The 21,323-nt window shown below is 42.3% G+C and overlaps 1 protein-coding gene across 9 annotated transcripts in view; it reads left to right on the top strand.

The window, feature by feature from the left end:
• Positions 1–21,323, top strand: part of LOC130285091 (neurabin-1-like) — a 151,828-nt gene that overhangs the window by 35,292 nt on the left and 95,213 nt on the right. The gene's annotated exons all lie outside the window — the stretch shown is intronic.

The raw sequence follows: 21,323 nt of genomic DNA, 5'->3' as shown, positions 1-21,323 counted from the left end.
GAGCCTGCTGTGCTGTGTTGGGTCTCTTCATTCAATCATCGTAGGCTCCTCTGTAACCCCCCTCTTTTTCTGCTGCAGTCTGATAGGATAGGTGTGAGCACAGATGAGTACACGTCCTGCCCTCCCTTCCTGCACTTTATCCCAGCCTGTGATTCATCGGCGACAAAGTTGATGCTGCAGCTGGCACTGAGTGGTTATGGAAGCTGTGCCAATCATAAATACTCTGATGTTGGCGTTCAGAGAAACCTCGGATCTCAGCCTCCGTCTGACCACGGCATAGAGTAGAGCAGTGGTCTCCAAACTATGGCCCTCCCTACAACCCCCATTCATTGGCTGTCTGGGCATGCTGGGAGTTGTAGTTTTTCAACATCTGCAGGGCCACAGTTTGGAGACCACTTGAGTAGAGGATACAAAAAAGTCATGCCTCCACGTACACACCAAATAGTACATCACAAACAAGGAGTGGACATGGCCTGAAGCATTACCTCGGTGGGCAGACAGCAACACTCCTCCTCTCCACAGGTTTTGATAAAACTCCTGCTTGAATAAATAAGGCCTTATTCCAGGCATAGGCAACCTTCGGCACTGCAGATGTTTTGGACTACATCTCCCATGATGCTCTTTCAGCCAAAATGCTACCAAAGCATCATGGGAGATGTAGTCAAAAACATCTGCAGTGCCGAAGGTTGCCTATGCCTGCCTTATTCCATAAACAGGCCTTAAAGGGGTACTCCGCTGCTCAGCGTTTGGAACAGAATGTTTGGAATGCTTAGAGCCAGTGCCAGGAGCTTGTGACGTCATAGCTCCGCCCCCTCGTGATGCCCCACCCCCGCAATGCAAATCATGGCCCCTCCCATAGACTTGCATTGAGGGGGCGGGTGTGACGTAATGAGGGGGCGGGGCTATGACGTCACAAGCTGCCGTCTCTAAGCATTCGGAACATTTTGTTCCAAACGCTGAGCAGCGGAGTACCCATTTTAAATAGCTACACAGCGATAGAAAAGTAATGATTTATGGAATGCAAGGAAGTAAAAACAGAAAATAATTTTGATCAAGGCATAAAATGGCATGGCCCTTGAAGTGTAACTATCATTTGGACAGATTCTCACATGTCAGTGACACATCAGAAGTTTGCATAAGGGGGGGGGGGTGTCCAGGTGCCCAGACCCCCACCAATCACAAGAATGAGGGGCAGAAGAGCGTTACTGCACACACTAATCCATTTCATCTTTTCTCTAAACAGCTGTAACAATTGGTATACAAAATGTAAATGAAAGTCTATGGGACTTCTGGCTATTCCGTATATCAGAAGTCATGTTGACATCCATTGTATTACTGCCAGTTATTGACCAGATATAAAGGAGCACATGGCTTTTGCCCCTTTATTCTAGCGATCGATGAGTTCTCAGCACCCGGGCTCCACCAATACAACTTCTAACATGTTACTATGACATGTAAGATGTTTGTCCACATATACACTTTAAAGGGGTACTCCCGTGGAAAACTTTTTTTTTTTTTTTTTAAATCAACTGGTGCCAGAAAGTTAAACAGATTTGTAAATTACTTCTATTAAAAAATCTCAATCCTTCCAATACTTTTTTAGGGGCTGTATACTACAGAGGAAATGCTTTACTTTTTAGATTTCTCTGATGTCATGACCACAGTGCTCTCTGCTGACCTCTGCTGTCCATTTTAGGAACTGTCCAGAGCAGGAGAAAATCCCCATAGCAAACATATGCTGCTCTGGAAAGTTCCTTAAATGGACAGCAGAGGTCAGCAGAGAGCACTGTGGTCATGACATCAGAGAAATCTAAAAAGTAAAGCATTTCCTCTGTAGTATACAGCCCCTAAAAAGTACTGGAAGGATTGAGATTTTTTAATAGAAGTAATTTACAAATCTGTTTAACTTTCTGGGACCAGTTGAATAAAAAAAAAAAATAAAACATTTCCACGGGAGTACCCCTTTAAAGCAGTGTTTCCCAACCAGGTTGCCTCCAGCTGTTGAAAAACTCCTAACTCCCAGCATGCCTGGAAAGTCAGCTACATGCTGGGAGTTGTAATTTTGCAACAGCTGGAGACACACTGGTTGGGTTAAAGGTGTTCTTGGAGGAAGGAAATGTGGTCAAATCAACTGGTGTATCGGATAGTTATACAGCTTTGTAAATTACTTAATCCTTACACTACTTATTAGCTTGTATGCTACAGAGGAAGTTGTGTAGTTCTTTCCAGTCTGGCTACAGTGCTCTCTGCTGCCATCTCGGTCTGTCTCAGGATTTCTCCAGAGCAGGAGAGTTTAACTATTGAGATTTACTCCCTACTCTTGACAGTTCCTGACATGGACAGAGGTGTCAGTGGAGAGCACTGTGGTCAGACTGGAAGTAACCACACAACTTCCTCTGGAGCATACAGCAGCTGATAAGTACTGGAAGGATTAAGATTTTTAAATAAAAGTAATTTACAGATCTGTTTCTGGCACCAGTTGATTTAAAAATGTTTTTTCTCCTCCAGAGTACCCCTTTTAAGAGGTTAAACATTTTAGAATACTTGAACTGCTTTAAAAAAAAGCAAAGCTGAAATAGAATATGTGACTTTTAGTGCTGCAGTGACCCTCACTAGGTCGTGGGTACCTCCAGGCATCTGGTTGTCATGGATATGGTAAATGTTTCCAGCATAACACATGAATCTAGTAAAGCATTACTCAGTCCTCTCGGTGGAGGTGGCCGCTGCTTATCCTGAATCGGACATGTGGAATTTCTGCTCAGTTACTTTGTATTCCCCTCTTGTGTACTATTCCCAGCACAGTCACTGTAAAGACTTGAGTGGACATCTGCGCCCCCTTTGCTTTTTAGATTTAGGTCCCGTTCTATACTAGTAAAAGCACGCTGGCTCCACGAGCATATCATTTGGGATTTTCTTGGCTCCCCTTTGCTAAGAGGCTTTTGGTAAAGAAAGAGGCATTGTGTTCCATAGCTGAGGTATTCCTTAGCAACCCCTCACATTCTTTCTGCGGAACACTGGCAGCGAGTCCTTTATATTGTAATGGCGTTCTGGAGAAACTATTCAGTAAAATATCCAGTGTCTTTAGCCAGTTGTGCAAGGCAAGGTCTGGATATTTTACATTTAAAGGTACATCAAAGGTTAAGGGAAAACAAGTTCTCATATATTCTATAAAAATTTTTTTTTCTTTTTGCTTTGATTTATTTTTTTTAAAAAATTATGGTCTTCAGCGTAGGATTAGAAAATCCCTTCAATAGAAAGGGATTCTTTGATTCTTTGGGTAAGGCAGTGTTTCCCAAACAGTGTGCCTCTAGCTCTTATAAAACTACAACTCCCAGCATTCCTGCACAGCCAAAGGCTTAAAAAGGTCAGTGAAAATCAACATTGCTGTCACTGTGTGGCACTCAACTTTCACAGCCTCCTGAAAGGCAGAGAAGCATGTTTTTCTGTCATTCAGGAGTCAGTAAAAACTGAGTGGCAGCAATGTTGGTTTTCATTTAGCATTCCCAGACTCCTAAATGGCATAGAAGCATGCTTTTCTGCCATTCAGAAGTCTGGGAAAGCTGAATGAAAACCAAACATTGCTGTCACCATGTGTGTCACTCAGATTTAACCGAGTCCTAAATAGGCTGCAGGCAGTGTCACATATATTGTGCTTAGATACGCAACTGAGAGTTTGCAGTATCACACATAATATACTTACTGTTGTAAAGTCAGTATCACATATACTTGGCTGCAGGAGGAGCTGCCTTCAGAGAGCTGAGCAAGTCACATGGTTAGGGAAGCAGTGAATATAGATGAGGTAGTTGTGTGCACCTCAGCCAATCAGGGACAATCAGGCCAGTGTAGGGAGCGAGCCTAGAGAGCAGCCGGCACAGCACAGATCTCCTATACTGGGTGGGTACCCACTCACCTGTCTGTTGGATGCAGCTTATTTTCATCTATTATACAAAGGCTATGGGATGTGTGTGTATAAATAGGTTTCTTGATTCTCCTAGCAGTAAGATTCTGCAAAATTGGAACGATTTAAACTTGATTCCTCAGGACCCATTTAGCCGTGTTAGCAGCTCAATATGTAATAAACTGCTGACATATTCCCTTTAACTGGCTCATTATGAGTGGTAGCAAGGGTTTCTCAGGAATGTCCCCAACAGAATGCAGCATTTCCTTGTCAAGTTTACGGATTTATAACCAATCAGACATTTATGGGACCAGCTGGGACGCCAGCTTTGGCAACCTGTGAGTGTGCAGGACAGCATTCCCCAACCAGGGTGCCTCCCAGATGTTGCAAAACTACAACTCCCAACATGCCCGGACAGCCAAAGGCTGTCCGGGCATGCTGGGAGTTGTAGTTTTGCAACAACTGGAGGCACCCTGGTTGGGAAACACTGGTGCAGGATCTACAGGCCCAGCTGCATCCTCTGTATGCTGCCATTCCCCACCATATATGTTGTTTAACAGGGTGCTAGAACCTTCTTTTAATTGTACAGCTTTCCCCAATAAACTTACCCTGTCAGATAATTTTTCCTAATTTTTCAAAGATTATGCTTATGTGGAGTAGTTCCCAGGACTATTCGTGGAAGAGGAGAATCAGAGAGGGTGAGAGCTGGTGTGCACTGTATGTGCATGTTATGTTAAACTTTGTCGCTCTAAGGGCACGTTCCCACTTGTCGAATACGTAGCGAATTTCACGTTGCGCAAAATCTGCAGCAGCAGCAAGAAATACGCTGCCTATCCATCGCTCACCATACACACAAAGCTTTCCGGCAGCAGCCCTGTGTGTGCAGTGAGTTTCCAAAACTCACTGCACACACAGGGCTGCCACCGGAAAGCTTTGTGTGTATGGTGAGCGATAGATAGGCAGCGTATTTTCCGCTGCTGCCGCAGATTTTGCGCAGCGTGAAATGTGCTGCGTATACGCAAAGTGGGAACGTGCCCTAATAATGTAATAACAAATATAAGTTCACTCTATCCTTGCCATCAAAACATTTACAAAACATGAAAACCTAATGGCACTGAACCCAATGTACTGTGCGATCAGAGCCGTAATGATTGTCCCCTGGCACATTATGTGACTAATGTCATTATACCGTATATACTTGGTGGCCTCATCAAGACGCTTGGCCTGGCATTTCCTTTAATGAACATTTTTGCACATGCAGATGTTCACCTATGACTGGTGCTGTCTTATGTGTCATTGAAAGGAAGCACAGTGCAAAGTACAGTACAGTAATAGGTCCTAGCTGCCTAGTAATGGACATACAATGAGCGGACTGTATTTTAGATCAGTGCTTGGCATGTCATACCTGTGGAATGTGCTCCTCCTCATTTGTCTACATTCCTTCTTTCTAGCTCATGAAATTGTACACACCCTTCAGTGTTTGTATAACAGGTAAGAGCTTCCTATGGCAAAGAACACTCTTCCGGCCTTTGCTCTCTAAATCTTATAAACTGTAAAAGAACTTTATATAAGCTAGAGGCCTTCAACCTGTAGTTCTTCACCTGTGCATGGCCTTGGTGGAGTGTATTCAACCAACAGCCATTTTTCTATTTGGCCAGCTTTAATGGTGTTGTCTAGAGATGAGCGAACTTACAGTAAATTTGATTAGTCACGAACTTCTCTGCTCGGCAGTTGATAACTTTTCCTGCATAAATTAGTTCAGCTTTCAGGTGCTCCGGTGGGCTGGAAAAGGTGGATACAGTCCTAGGAAAGAGTCTCCAAGGACTGTATCCACCTTTTCCAGCCCACGGGAGCACCTGAAAGCTGAACTAATTTATGCAGGAAAAGTCATCAACTGCCGAGCCGAGAAGTTCGTGACGAATCGAATTTACTGTAAGTTAGCTCATCTCTAGTGTTGTCCTATGCTCAAACCAGTTTTTAGCTCTAATAAATGAAAATGTTTTTGGAATATGGTTTTACTGCCTTTTTGTGTTATTTTGTGCTGTACTGCTGCTCCTGGTGCAAACTGTCTGCTCTGTTCTTTCCATTGCCTCACTTCCTGTCTGGTGTTTAGCTGGTAATGGAGTTCCAGTTTGTGGTGTGCAGTTTAGCTGGGATTCAGCCACCTCTGTCGCTTTCCCACCAAAACTTATTAACTATTACCCTGCCCACTATACTCACAGGAGCCTCCTACATAGTGGGAGGGAGACAGTTGGCTGAAATTCCAGCTAGAATATACAGCAGAAGTATGCCAATGGAAAGAACAGAGCAGACAATTTGCATCAGGATCAGAAAGTGAGCATGAGATATCACATAGAGGCATCAAAGAGGTAGTAAAGGCTGTCTTTTGTTGTTCCTTTTGATTAGTTCTGTTTTGTGTAAACTGGTGGTGATTTTCATTTATTTTTTATGAAAGTGATTCTAGGGCAAAGGTTTATGGTAAAGTGTATTTTTTTTTATTTTTTTTTTTTAATATAAATTAATAAAAAAAAAAATAGTCAAGGTAAGGAGAAAATGGACCCGGCACTACCAGAAATAAAGGCTACTGGCACGCTTTGCATCCGAGGGGGCTGCGGGGCTAGCTAGAGGGTTGCCTATAGCGGTGCGTCTCCATAAACAGATAGAATAAAAGTTCAAATGAAGACAAAGAGAGAGGATCGCACTCACCAGGAATACAACTCTTTATTCCGTCACCGGTACGGAATAAAGAGTTGTATTCCTGGTAAGTGCGATCCTCTCTCTTTGTCTTCATTTGAAAAAAAAAATAGCTTGTCAACTTGGACTAAAACGGAACGCAATCTACTTGTCCCTCATGAAAATCCACTTGTCCTGGTAGACAAAAAAATTTCAACCAAAATAGGATGTAAATAATGTCTTTATTAGTTTCTGCGCTTTCGTTTTTTCCTCCTCGCCCTATAATAGCCATAACTCTTATTTTTCCATCTACAGACCCATATGATGCTTGTTTGTTGCGGGACTAATTACTTTGTAATGACACTTTTCATTTTTCTGTATCTTATGCTCTGCACCCGGTCCCGGCGATCGCTGCATCTAAAATGAAAGTGAAAGCTTCCCGGCAGCTCATTCGGGCGGATCGGGACCATCGCAGTGAAATAGTGTCCGATCGGCGATTGATTGCTCCAAGCCTGAAATCCAGGCTTGAGCAATCGACCGCCGATAACACTGTTCTTTGCTGTGTCAATGCCCAGCAATGATCTGTGTATGAGATCCATATGTGCAGTGTCATAGCCACTAGGGGGGGGGGGGGGGGGGGGCTCTATTACACTGCAAAAAAAAAAGTGTGAAAAAAAGTTAATAAAGATCATATAACCCCTTCCCTAATAAAAGTAAGTCACCCCACTTTTCCCATTTAAAAAAAAGAAACTGTAAATAAAAATAAACATGTGGTACAGCCGCGTGCGGAAATGTCCGAACTATAAAAATATATTGTTAAACCACATGGTCAATGGCGCACACGCAAGAAGATTCCAAAGTGTAAAATAGCATATTTTTGGTCACTTTATAAAATTAAAAAATGAATAAAAAGCGATCAAAAAGTCCGATCAATATAAAAATGGGTACCATAAAAACTTCAGATCAGGGTGCAAAAAATGAGCCCCTTACTGGCCCGTACGCAGAAAAATAAAAAAGTTATAGGGGTCAGACGATGACAATTTTAAATGTATAAGTTTTCCTGCATGATCAAACCTATATAGGTAGGGTATTATTTTAACCGTATGGACCTACAGAATAAAGATAAGATATAATTTTTACCAACTGCCTAGAAACTGAAGCCCCTAAAAGTTACAAAATGGCGTTTTTTCTTCAATTTTCTTGCACAATGAATTTTTTCTCTGTTTCGCTGTAGATATTTTGGTAGAATTGGTGGCACAAAAAATAAGCCATAATTTGGAACTTTAGGTGCAAAATTGATAGAGTTATGATTTTTAGAAGGTGATGAGGAAAAAAACGAAAATGCAAAAACTGAAAAATCCTGCGTCCTTTAGTGGTTAAACTTTTTAATAATAATAATAATAATAATAAAAAAAATCCTGACCCCCTATAAACATTTTTATTTTTCCACATACTGGGCTGCATGAGGGCTCATTTTTGGGGCAGTAATCTGCTGATTGTATCGGTGCCATTTTAGTATTAATCGGACTTTTTGAACACTTTTTACTTCATTTTTTCTGGGATGTGATGTTATAAACATAAAAAAATGCAATTCTCTGATTTGGCCATTGACCATGCTGGATATATAATGTAATATTTTAATAGTTCAGACAATTAAGCATGCGCCAATAACAAATATGTTTTTATTTTTATTATGTTTACATATTTTTATATGAAAAATGGGAAAAGGGGGTGAAATGAACTTTTAATTTGGAAGGGGTTAATAGTTGTATTTTAAACCTTTTTTTTTTTTTATGCACTTTATTACTTTATTTGGAAGAATCATCAGATTCCTCATACAGATCAATGCAGTTCTTTTGAACTCCATTGATCTGTGTTCATTTGATTGAGCCTGCTCAAGGCAGGCTCAATCAAGTGCAGATCCATGGGGCAGCCATGAATGCAGAGGTAAGCCATGAATGCAGAGGCGATCCATCCCACTAAACCACCAGGGATGGTTAACAGGTCCCTTTTAGACGCCTCTGTCAACTTTGACAGCGGCGATCTAAAGGGTTAATCGCCGCATGCCAGGCTATTAGCGGCGGCCCCCAGCTACTGAAATCAGCTGGGGGCTGCCGGGTATGGAGCCGGGTTCGAGTCAGGAGCCCGCTCCTTACACCCTGAGCACCAGTGTGAGGTGCAGACTTGCGTCCCATGAAAGTCTGGGTCCGCTCCTCCCATCAGTCTGCACCTCACACAGGCGTTATAAAAATAAAGGGGGAAGTCAGTCCGGCCCTGCTTGCCCAATACAGTGCTAAATGCATGAAAGCTTCATGCGTCCGGAACTACATGTCCTGGGCGTCGGGCGATAGGATTTCCACATCCTTGAATATACACAATATTATACAATTGAATCAAAGAGGTTTCCTCACTTTGAAATTATGACATACATTCAATTGTCAAAAGAAAATAAAGTGAGAATTGTCTCCGGGAACTTTGAAAATAAAGATGTGGAGACCACATACAACTATGAGAGACATAATGAGAAAACAAATTCCATGAAATCACATTGTCTGATTTATAAATAATTTATTTGCTAATTATGGTGGAAAATAAGTATTTGGTCACCTACAAACAAGCAAGATTACTGGCTCTTACAGACTTGTAACTTCTTCTTTAAGAGTCTCCTCTGTCCTCCACTCATTACCTGTATTGATGGCACCTGTTTGATCTTGTTATCAGTATAAAAGACACCTGTCCACAACCACAAACAGTCACATTCCAATCTCCACTATGGCCAAGACCAAAGAGCTGTTAAAGGACACCAGAAACAAAATTGTAGATCTGCACCAGGCTGGGAAGACTGAATCTCCTATAGGCAAGCAGCTTGGTGTGAAGAAATCAACTGTGGGAGCAATTATTAGAAAATGGAAGACCTTTAAGACCACTGATAATCTCCCTCGATCTGAGGCTCCACGCAAGATCTCACCCCATGTTGTCAAAATGATCACAAGAACGGTGAGCAAAAATCCCAGAACCACACGGGGGGACCTAGTGAATGACCTGCAGAGAGCTGGGACCAAAGTAGCAAATGCTACCATCAGTAACACACTACGCCGCCAGGGACTCAAATCATGCAGTGCCAGACATGTCCCCCTGCTTAATCCAGTACATGTCCAGGCCCGTCTGAAGTTTGCTAGAGAGCATTTGGATAATCCAGAAGAGGAATGGGAGAATGTCATATGGTTAGATGAAACCAAAGTAGAACTTTTTGATAAAAACTCAACTTGTCGTGTTTGGAGGAGAAAGAATGCTGAGTTGCATCCAAAGAACAAAATACCTACTGTGAAGCATGGGGGTGGAAACATAGGGGAAGATTTATTAAAACCTGTCCAGAAGAAAAGTTACTGAGTTGCCCATAGCAACCAATCAGATTATCATTTTTGAAATGGCCTCTGAAAAATGAAAGAAATGATCTGATTGGTTTCTATGGCAACTCTGCAACTTTTGCTCCACCATAATTTGCAAATAATTTTTTTTAATTTTTTTTTTAAATCAATGTGATTTTATAGATTTTTTTTCTCATTAGGTCTCTCATAGTTGAGGTATACCTATGATGAAAATGACAGGCCTCTCTCATCTTTTTAAGTGGGAAAACTTGCACAATTGGTGACTGACTAAATACTTTTTTCCCCCACTGTGTGTTCTCCACATCTATAACCAAGTGGAGGTCTATGGGAATTTTTGTACAGTTTTGTTTCTTTAACAAAAGCTGTGTCTGCACTCATGACATTACTGAAGAAATAGCAGATTTTAGGATGCAGAATTGTTCCTCTTCATATAATGGCAACAACATGTTTAGCAGCGGCGTGCAGAGATTGTCATCACTTACAATGGCTTGCAATCTTAATTCCCAATTAGCCTATCAGTATGTTTTTGGAGTATGGGAAGGCAGGAAAGGCCCATGCAAAGAACATAATTTGGTGAGAATTTATCAATGCTGTCACCAGAAAAAAAAAAGTGTGTAGAAAATTAGCAAAGTTTTGTGCACATTTTTGAGCAAAAGTTTACTTACAAAAATTAGTAACAATTATTCACCAAATGCAGGGTACTGTGCTCAGCTGACCTGCACAGTCGAGGAGCCCGAACTCCGGATACCCAAATGAAATGGCAAAACAGTTTGAATCCAAGTACTTTTGAATGGGGTAAAACTTTTTTTGCCTTCTAATAGCATGCCTTAAAATACTACACCATGGACACAGGCCGCAGACAACACAAACATTAATAGCAGTAGCTTGACGTGTTTCTGGCCTCACTAACCCTTATTCATAATTTCAAAGACTCCATGCCAATGTTGTACTTGGTTGGATTATAACCCTAAACCCCAGTGCTGCATGTCAGTGATTCTTACCACAGAGCCACCATGCTGCATTCTCCCTATCCATATAATTCCAGAAAGAACAGAATGGAGTCCCTTTATATGAAAGTATGCATAAACTATAAATATTTATTGAAAAAAATATTACAAAAATGTAAAAAGCTGCGCGACATCACCGCCTGCATACAGTATAGTTGTAGACAATTGTGTCAACTAGTTAAAAAATACATATATATGGGTGTGCAACTTCGTGATGAATAGTAACCAGACTATACAGACCATAAACAGAGTTGACGCAATAGTACAGGTTCTGGGATAGTGCCTCTCCCTGTGTGAAAAGCTTGAGCGCCCGTTTCTTAGGAGAGAATACTATACAAAATGAGATGTATGCGTTGATGATGGCAGAATACACACATCTGCTTTTATTTTTCTAACATAGATATTTTGGCATTACTAATGCAGCCCAATTATCCTCTCCATTGAGGCAGTAATGACTCAGCGTCTTAGGCCGGCACTTGGTGCCCTAGCCATTCCTTAAATGCCAGTGGTAAGAGAGTTCGAAAACCCCTTTTTCTCACACCCACCATTTACGGTAACAAGATCTGAAAAGCAGCTGCTTTTGACATAAGTGTATAAATACTGTATATTTTTAAGTGAAGTAGATGGCGCACAATGTGTTATTACAAGGAATGCAGACACATTAAATGTTTGATTCTGTGGTCCTTCTGGTATAATCCAGTTGTGTGCACTGGGAGAAAGCGATCATATTCTAGTAAACGCTATAGCATGTGATGCTCAGTATTCACTGCTCACATTACTTCGGGATTTTCTCCTTGGCAGGCTTCATTTTTAGAATTTACTTTTTTGTTTCCATCTCTGCATTCTAATAAAATAAAAAAAGTTCCTAAAGTTATATTTATGCTTTCAATAAGCAATATATTAGGAAAATATTTACAGCCTATACATAGAGCAGATCAATGGAGGCTCCCATTGTCTGGATTGCTTGCCTGGGTGTAAGCTTTGGTATACTGGGTTACCTTGACTATGCAGCCCTTTTACTATACTGAACAACTGCTCAAAAAAATAAAGGGAACACTTAAACAACACAATGTAACTCCAAGTGAATCACACTTCTGTGAAATCACACTGTCCACTCAGGAAGCATCACTGATTGACAATCAATGGAACAGACAACATGTGGAAATTATAGGCAATTAGAAAGACACCCCCCAATAAAGGAGGAGTTCTGCAGGTGGTGATCACAGACCACTTCTCAGTTCCTATGCTTCCTGGCTGATGTTTTGGTCACTTTTGAATGCTGGCGGTGTTTTCACTCTAGTGGTAGCATGAGACGTAGTCTACAACCCACACAAGTGGCTCAGGTAGTGCAGCTCATCCAGGATGGGACACCAATGCGAGCTGTGGCAAAAAGGTGTGTCAGCATAGTGTCCAGAGCATGGAGGCGCTACCAGGAGACAGGACAGTACATCAGGAGACGTGGAAGAGGCCGTAAGAGGGCAACAACCCAGTGTCACGGACAAGTATATAGCCAGACTGAATAAAAGACTATAGGTGTGCAATAAGTCAATGTAACCCAAACCTCAGTATAAATCAATCTTCTCTGCAACCATCAAGACTATTATATGGGCATATTTTTCATTTTATTTATTATTTATTATTTTTCATGCTAAGGTACATGCATCTATCACCCAGGTGAAAAAAAAGTGCAAGCGTGCCACACAAAAAGCGCACAAGCATGTGATCCATCGTAAGACCTTCTCCGAAGGCATCCATGTCAAAGCAGATTCCCAGGTTGCAGGGAGGTGAGGATCCTGAGGGCCTCACACCTTCACTAGATCTCCAGAGGGAAATCCAAAAGGGCACCACACCCTGAAAGACAAATTAAATTAAATGCATGTGCACCATGAAACACAGCCCGGACATCCAGCCATATCTATAAATATTCACTCAAGTGCATTCACAACGCCCAGTGAGTTATAGCACCCTTTTGCACCTCGGCCCTTAGTCTACTTCGACTTTAAAGGGGTATTCCAGTTAAAAACAATTTTTTTCATATCAACTGGCTCCAGAAAGTTAAACAAATTTGTAAGTTACTTTATTTAAAAAAAATCTTAATCCCCCCAGTACTTATCAGCTGCTGAAGTTGAGTTGTTTTCTGTTTGACCACAGTGCTCTCTGCTTACACCTCTGTCTGTCTCAGGAACTGTCCAGAGCAGGAGCAAATCCCCTTAGCAAACCTCTCATGCTCTGGACAGTTCCTGAGACAGAGGTGTCAGCAGAGAGCACTGTGGTCAGATAGAAAAAAACTCAACTTCAGCAGCTGATAAGTACTGGATGGATTAAGAGTTGTTTTAATAAAGTAACTTACAAATCTGTTTAACTTTCTGAAACCAGTTGATATGAAAAGTTTTTTTTACTGGAATACCCTTTTAAGGCCAGATCGGGAGGTCCAGGTTACTCCGGGTTAGCCGTTAGGTCATCCCCTGCATACCTGCAATGTTTACCTCTGTGTGATTCTCCATTCTGCATTGATAGTCTTAGGGTCTTTCACACTATGAGCATTCATCCGTTATTAAACATCTGTTTTCTATGTAAAAAAAGGATGTATAATAACGGATGAAATAACAGGTGCTAACAGCTGAAAAATGTCCGTCAAAATAATGGGCATATTCATCCATTAAGACCAACAGCCGGGACTACTACTACTCCATCATGGAACAGACTTGTTTCCATGATGGGAGTAGTAGTTCCCTGGTGACTGGGGAGGCTACATTAGTGTTTGTACTACAACCCCCATCATGGAACAGACTCTGTTCCATGATGGGGGTTGTAGTATGGGGCTGAGGGATTGATCGCACCAGGTCTCACTTCTGAGACCCGATGTGATTAAAAGTTATTAAACAGGGGAGCGGGCGGCATGCTCCACTCTCTTGTGATGTATCGTGTGTTTTTACTTTCATTTTTAAATTCCCCGCCGGGAGCCCTGAATGGCTGGTACTGAGGAGCCATTCAGGGCTCCCGGCGGGGTTTTCAAATAGAAGCGCTGCGGTGGAGAAAGATATATATTCTCTATCTATATATATCTCCATCTTGCTGGGGGGGTTAATATATCTGGCCCCCACAGCGCTTCTATATATCTTGCCCCCGTAGCACATTTATATATATATATATATATGGTTCTCCCGCAGTGCATTTATATATGTCCACCTCATCACCCCTACCCCGCTGGGAGCTCCTCAGCACTGGCCATTCAGGGCTCCCAGCAGGGAATTTTAAAATGAAAGTAAATACTTCGTACTTCTCAGGGGAGTAGGCAATACGTATCCAGGTTTGGCATAACCTCCTGTTGTTAGAGATTCCCCCCATGCTGGTTTGGAGACACAGGCCCAGATTTATCAAACTGTGTGAGAGAAAAGGTGGAGTGATTTCCCCACAGCAACCAATCACAGCTCAGGTTTCACTTTACCAGAGCTTGTTAGCTGAGCTGTGATTGGTTGTTGTGGGATAATCCCTCCACTTTTTCTCTCACACAGTTTGATAAATCTGGGCCCCAGTGTCTAGTTTATCCAGCTAACACCATCACTGTGAGTTACAGATTACTCTTAAGTGTCAACATGTTTTATACTTCAAAGGAAATGTATAAACACAGGACTTCATAGACATCACAGAGGGGAAAACAATAGCCAATGGGATAACACAATACATTATCGGATTTACAATCACAACTCAAAGCATGCAGGCCTACAGATCTGGCTTTGCATGACACTATCCATTGTGACAATAAAGGGAGAAGTGTCATTGGAAACCTCACATCCTCTACTTGCCCAGTTTAGATCTGCATCAGATGCATTAGTATGAACACAGCTTATATGGCCTGAATAGTGGTGCATATAGGGTTCTGTGGCTGCTCAGGGGTGTGGAAATTAAAAAAAAAAACTACTTGTCCAAGGGACTAAAGCGGAACACAATCTACTTGTCCCTCAAGAAAATCCACTTGTCCTGGTAGATAAAATAATTTCCACCAAAATAGTCTGATCCCCCCCCACTAGACCACCAGGGATGGATTTAAGATCCTTTAGACACTGTTGTCAACTTAGACAGCGGTGATCTAATGGTTTAATAGCGGCCCCGGTGATCGCAGTATGCAAGAATATTAGCGGGGGGAGAGCTGTAGCTCCTCTTACACCCGAGACAAGACCAGAAAAGTCTAGATATAACTTTTTGATCATCATAAAAAAATTTCTCATATGAAGTGACCAAAAATGAACAATTCTGAACTATTCTTTACATTTACAGCGTTCACCGCACGGTTTAATTAACATTATATTTTAATAGTCTGGACATTTCCACATGCAGCGATACCACTTATGTTTATTTTTGTACATTATTTTTATTTAAAGAAAATTGGAAACTTATTAGGAAAGGGGCTTATTCACATATATACTCACTTTTTAAAATATTTTAATCACAATTTTTCAGTCTCAATAGGGACTTATGTGTTACTGGGGGGTGTCCTGCTTCTTCAGTTTATGTGGTGCATTTTGTGCCAGAAAATGCTGGAAGTTGCATTTAGTTAGTAGATAACTACAACTCCCAGCATGCCCTGATACAGCCTATGGTTGTGTGGGTGTTGCAGCATGTTGCACTGTATAGTACAGTTAAGGTTATTGTGTAACATGCTGGGAGTTGTAGTTTTGGTTTGTGTCAGCTGCAGAGCCATAGTCTGTCAGGGAATACTGGGAATTGCAGTTAGTAACTACAACACCCAGCATGCCCTGATGCAGCCTATGGCTCTGCAGCTGAACCGAACCAGAACTACAACTCCCAGCATGTTACACTTTATGGTTCTACAGATTAGGTTATTGTCTAACATGCTGGGAGTTGTAGTTTTGGTTCAGGTGTGTTTGCGTGCATCCGTGGGGCTCTTGGACGTCGGGCGAGTATGAAGGGGAGGATTCTGGGGGTGCAATTCAGTGCGGGTGACCAGAAACCACTAAAAATAAAATTAGATGGCACAACTGGCGGCGGCGGCGGCAGTGCCCCCCCTCCCCCCCCACATAATACATTACATACACACATCACAGATACATCATACACACATACACTCACACCATACATACACCCACCGCTGCCCCCCCCATATCATACATCACATACATACACTCGCACCATACATACACCCGCCGCTGCCCCCCCACATCATAAACATATTCACATCAGACTTAGACAGACATCATACACACATCATACATTACATACACATCACACATAGACAGACATCATACACACATTATACATTACATACACATCACACTCACACCATACATATACATCATACATATGCACACATCATACATACACCCACCGCTGCCCCCCCACATCATACATCACATGCATACACACAAACTTAGACAGACATCATACACACATTATACATTACACACACATCACACACAGACATTATACACACATTATACTTTACACACACATCACACACAGACATCATACACACATTATACATTACATACACATCACACACAGACATTATACACACATTATACATTACATACACATCCCACATATACAACCACCCTTCCTGCTGCCTGCATTCTCTGTCTCCTCACCTGAGCCGCCATGAGTGGACATCAGAGCTGTAGTCCTGGCCGGTGTGAGGTTAAATGGGTTATAAATCTCCCCTCACACCGGACGTCCTCTTCTCTCCCCTCCCCCGCTCTGTGTTTTCCCCGTGCAAACATGCAGCCTCCCCGTGGTGGATTAGGTCCTGTGGAGACAGGGGAGGGGGAGGGATAGAGCTGTGTGCGGGGGAGGGGGGAGCTGTGCACCGAGCTGTCTTACGTCCTCTTCTCACCCTGCTGTGTCTTCTTGTGTAGAGCTGCATCCTCCGGGAGGGGAGATAAGGGGTCTCTGCAGTCAGCTGGAGGCCGCAGCCCCCTCCATACACTCTGAGGCCTGTGTGAGGTACAGACTTGTATCCGCTCCTGCGCCTCACACCGACATTAAAGAAAAATAAGGGGGACGTCGGTCTGTCCCTGCTCGCCCGATACAGGGCTAAATCTATAAACAATTTACCTGCCCGGTATCCAAAACTACTTGTCCCGGGCGTCGGGCTATAGGATTTCCACATCCCTGCTGCTGTATTAACCCCTTAACGATGCAGGACGTAAATGTATGTCCTGGTGAGCTGGTACTTAACGCACCAGGACGTACATTTACATCCTATGCATAACCGCGAGCATCTGAGCGGTGCTCGTGTCATGCGTGGCAGGTCCTGGCTGCTGATAGCAGCCAGGGACCCGCCTGTAATGGCGGACATCTGCGATCGCGCGGATGTCCGCCATTAACCCCTCAGATGCCGTGATCAATACAGATCACGGCATCTGCAGCATTGCGGACACTAAAATGGATGATCGGATTGCCCGCAGCGCTGCCGCGGCGATTCGATCATCCAGCATGGCAGCCGGAGGTCCCCTCACCTGCCTCTGCTGCCTTCCACGGGTCTTCTGCTCTGGTCTGCGATCGAGCAGACCAGAGCAGAAGATGACTGATTATACTGATCAGTGCTATGTCCTATGCATAGCACTGAACAGTATTAGCAATCGAATGATTGCTATAAATAGTCCCCTATGGAGACTATTAAAGTGTACTAGTCTGTGAGTCTGAATTATGATTTTTTGAAGGCGAGGAGTCCTTAAGGGATTAAAGGGGTACTCCGGTGGAAAACTTTTCTTTTTTTTTTAAATCAACTGGTGCCAGAAAGTTAAACAATCTTAGACCTTCCAGTACTTATTAGCAGCTGTATGCTACAGAGTTTGAATTTATTTTTTTGTCTTGTCCACAGTGCTCTCTGCTGACACCTGGTGCCCGTATAAGGAACTGTTCAGAGCAGAAGAAAATCCCCATTGCAAACCTATGCTACTCTGTACGGTTCCTGACTCAGAAAAGAAATTAAAAAAGAAAATAATTTCCTCTGTAGCATACAGCTGCTAATAAGTACTGGATGGATAAAGATTTTTTTTATAGAAGTAATTTACAAATCTGTTTAAACTTTCTGGCACCAGTTGATTTAAAAAAAAAAAAAAAAATATATATATATATATATATTTTTTTTTTTAAAGGAAAATTTTCAGATATTTTCTCCCGCACTATCCACACTACTGATGGATAGTGCGTGAGACGCTGATTAAAACGAGCCCTACCTTACCTGGATCCGCACGGCCGTTCACCCGCAATTGTGGTTTTATTCTATGTGTATATCTTGCTGTAACTGGCACGGGCGGGGCTTCTGCACTGACGTCAGCGCCGCTTATGAATATTCATCCCCCCTCCCTCCAGTTCTCCCTCTCTTTGCCGCTCCTAACTGGAGGGAGGGGGGATGAATATTCATAAGCGGCGCTGACGTCAGTGCAGAAGCCCCGCCGTGCCAGTTACAGCAAGATATACACATAGAATAAAGCCACAATTGCGGGTGAACGGCTAGGCGGATCCGGACAAGGTAGGGCTCGTTTTAAACACGGACTATTCTCCACAACACTTGAACACCCACAACTCTACCAACCCAAACTTGTACCTGCGTGCGTTGTTTCTGCTCAGTGCCACTCACTTGCTTAGGATTGTGTTGCAGTCCGAGGGCAACTCCTGTACAAGAAAAAAAATCTATTTTTTTTAAAATCACTGAGTTTGTAAAGCTGCAGTGATCGGACACTTGTTTTTTTTCTTTGTTTTTATTCATTAGAAGAATACATGTATAAACTTTTGGTTCTACAGGAAATTAGTGGAAAAAAAATCTACATTATTCTTTCGATATTAAACAGTTTGTCTATTGTATAGTTCCCAATATTCTTGGGGTTGACTGGTTTTCTCAACAGGTGGGTTTTTAGTTTCTGTAGTCTGTCAGATGGAGACTATGAAACATAGAATGTGTCGGCAGATAAGAACCATTCGGCCCATCTAGTCTGCCCAATAATCTGAATACTATGAATAGTCCCTGGCCCTATCTTATATGAAGGATAGCCTTATGTCTCTCTCTATCTTATATAAAGGATAGCCTTATGCCCATCTCTATCTTATATGAAGGATAGCCTTATGCTTATCCCATGCATGTTTAAACTCCTTCACTGTATTTGCAGCGACCACTTCAGCAGGAAGGCTATTCCATGCATCCACTACTCTCTCAGTAAAGTAATACTTCCTGATATTACTGCAGAAACCTTTGCCCCTCTTGTGGTAGTTTTTCTTCTTTTATATATGCTCTCCTCCTTTACCGTGTTGATTCCCTTAATGTATTTAAAAGTCTCTATCATATCCCCTCTGTCTCTTCTTTCTTCCAAGCTATACATGTTAAGGTCCTTTAACCTTTCCTGGTAACTTTTATCCTGCAATCCATGTACTAGTTTAGTAGCTCTTCTTTGAACTCTCTCTAGAGTATCTATATCCTTCTGGAGATACGGCCTCCAGTACTGCACACAATACTCCAAGTGAGGTCTCAACGGTGTTATGTACAGCGGCATGAGCACTTCTCTCTTTCTACTGCTTATACCTCTCCCTATACATCCAAGCATTCTGCTAGTGTTTCCTGCTGCTCTATTACATTGTCTTCCTACCTTTTAAGTCTTCTGAAATAATGCAAAAGGAAAATTTCACTTTAGGCAGTGACCACTTTAGGTGTTGCTTGGTCACCTGTAACTTTAGCCTTGTTGTCCCACCCCTACAGTATACCTTGACTCCTGTATGACTCTAGGGTACGCGTAAATAAGACACCACTAGATGAGTGGTAGAAAGGGGAAAGGTTATGAACCGTGTGTGGTGACCGATGCTCCTAGATAAGTGCTGTGCCCTATAACCATACCTTTTGTTATGCCTCCTATTGTCTGCCTATCAGGGCTTGTGGTTTTCAGAGTACAAAGAGCTGTGGAAATGTTTGTTGTACAGCTGAGTAAATGGTAAGTTGTCTTGTGACTGGAGCATGGCCTGCTGTCTAGTGAGAGCCCTCATCTCTCTGGCAGGTAACTGCAAAACCCAAAAGGATTTCCGCATTCCGTATTGTTCATTGTAAAAACAAACATTCATCTCTGCTGGCTTCATGTGTAAAGAGACCAGACTGTTCTCGTGGTTTTTCTGTATGGCTTCTGCACTTTTTACCAACTTTTACATATTTCTTTTTTGTCTGCACTTGTCAGATATCGCAGTTATGTCAAAATAAACTTTGATTTCCTTTTTCTCATCCTAAGGGATAAAGTTGTAAATATCTCGCCGTCCAATGAAAAAGTTAAAGGTGTATTCACATGATGTGGCTGAACCAAAGTTTTGCCTTAGTCTTTGACAAATCGCACGTCCAGTGTGACGGACTTGTTTTCAGATTTGTTTTCCTTGCCCCTATTTATGTACTAACTGGAACATATAATACTATGGTGGAAAAATACCAGCTGGATTAGATCAAAGGCACGCCTTGATGACGCACAGGTCTTGTCCCCACTGGGCATTGGGTATTAATCACAAAGGCCTATAGGTCCTACAGTTAATACGGGATCATTTCAGTTCAGCACTTATTTTTCTCTGGGTCCTACCACTTTTTCAGGTAGGGGACAATAGCTCATGTGCAATAGAGGCATCTAAAGGTCAAGTGTACGGCACACAAGTGTATGGCTCTTTACAGCATATGTGAGGGAATAACTGTCTTTTAAAGAGTTGCACCATATGAACAAGACTTGTAGCTTTCCTATGCTCTGGCCCAGTTGTCTTTTGGGGCCTGACACCTCACTGGGCTCAGCTAATTCCCAGCCGCAACGATGTCCCACCTCGATCGGTGATGTAAGAGGCCCGGCACCAGAAGGAAGGCGTTACATAACACTGCTGCTCAGCCTATCACTGACCTAGACAGGACATTACTGCTGCCGGTGATTATCTGACTGCAGTGTGATAGGTCGGGTGCCGGAAGAAGACCGGGACCGGAAGATGGTAGATCAATTCCAGCGGAATTGGGGGAGTTGCGGAAGGTAAGTTAAGGTTTATTTTTATTAGAGCAACCCAGGCAAAATGCCAAAATAAAAATAAAAAAATAGCTCCTTAGCGAAGCCACCCCCTTAGACTTTCTCCAGCTGAGAATGGAACAGATCAACAGGATATTAACCTTTTATGATCTCTGAAGTATTTTTGCAGAACTTTCAGGAACACGAAAGCCTAAACGGAGGCAATATTATCTCCTGTTTACAGATAGCTTAGTGTTCCTTTAATCATCCTGTGAGTGTAGTCCATGGTAATTTGTACTTGTAAATATTAGTATTGTCACATTTAATTACCCAAAGTGTTGAATATTTGGTTGGAGTTTATATTTTCAAGGCAGTAAAGCAAAGATTG

This window comes from Hyla sarda, chromosome 8, assembly GCF_029499605.1.
Source record: "Hyla sarda isolate aHylSar1 chromosome 8, aHylSar1.hap1, whole genome shotgun sequence".
Classification (NCBI taxonomy): domain Eukaryota; kingdom Metazoa; phylum Chordata; class Amphibia; order Anura; family Hylidae; genus Hyla; species Hyla sarda.
The sequence above is the reverse complement of the archived record's forward strand: the minus strand, read 5'-3'. Positions and strand labels throughout refer to the sequence as shown.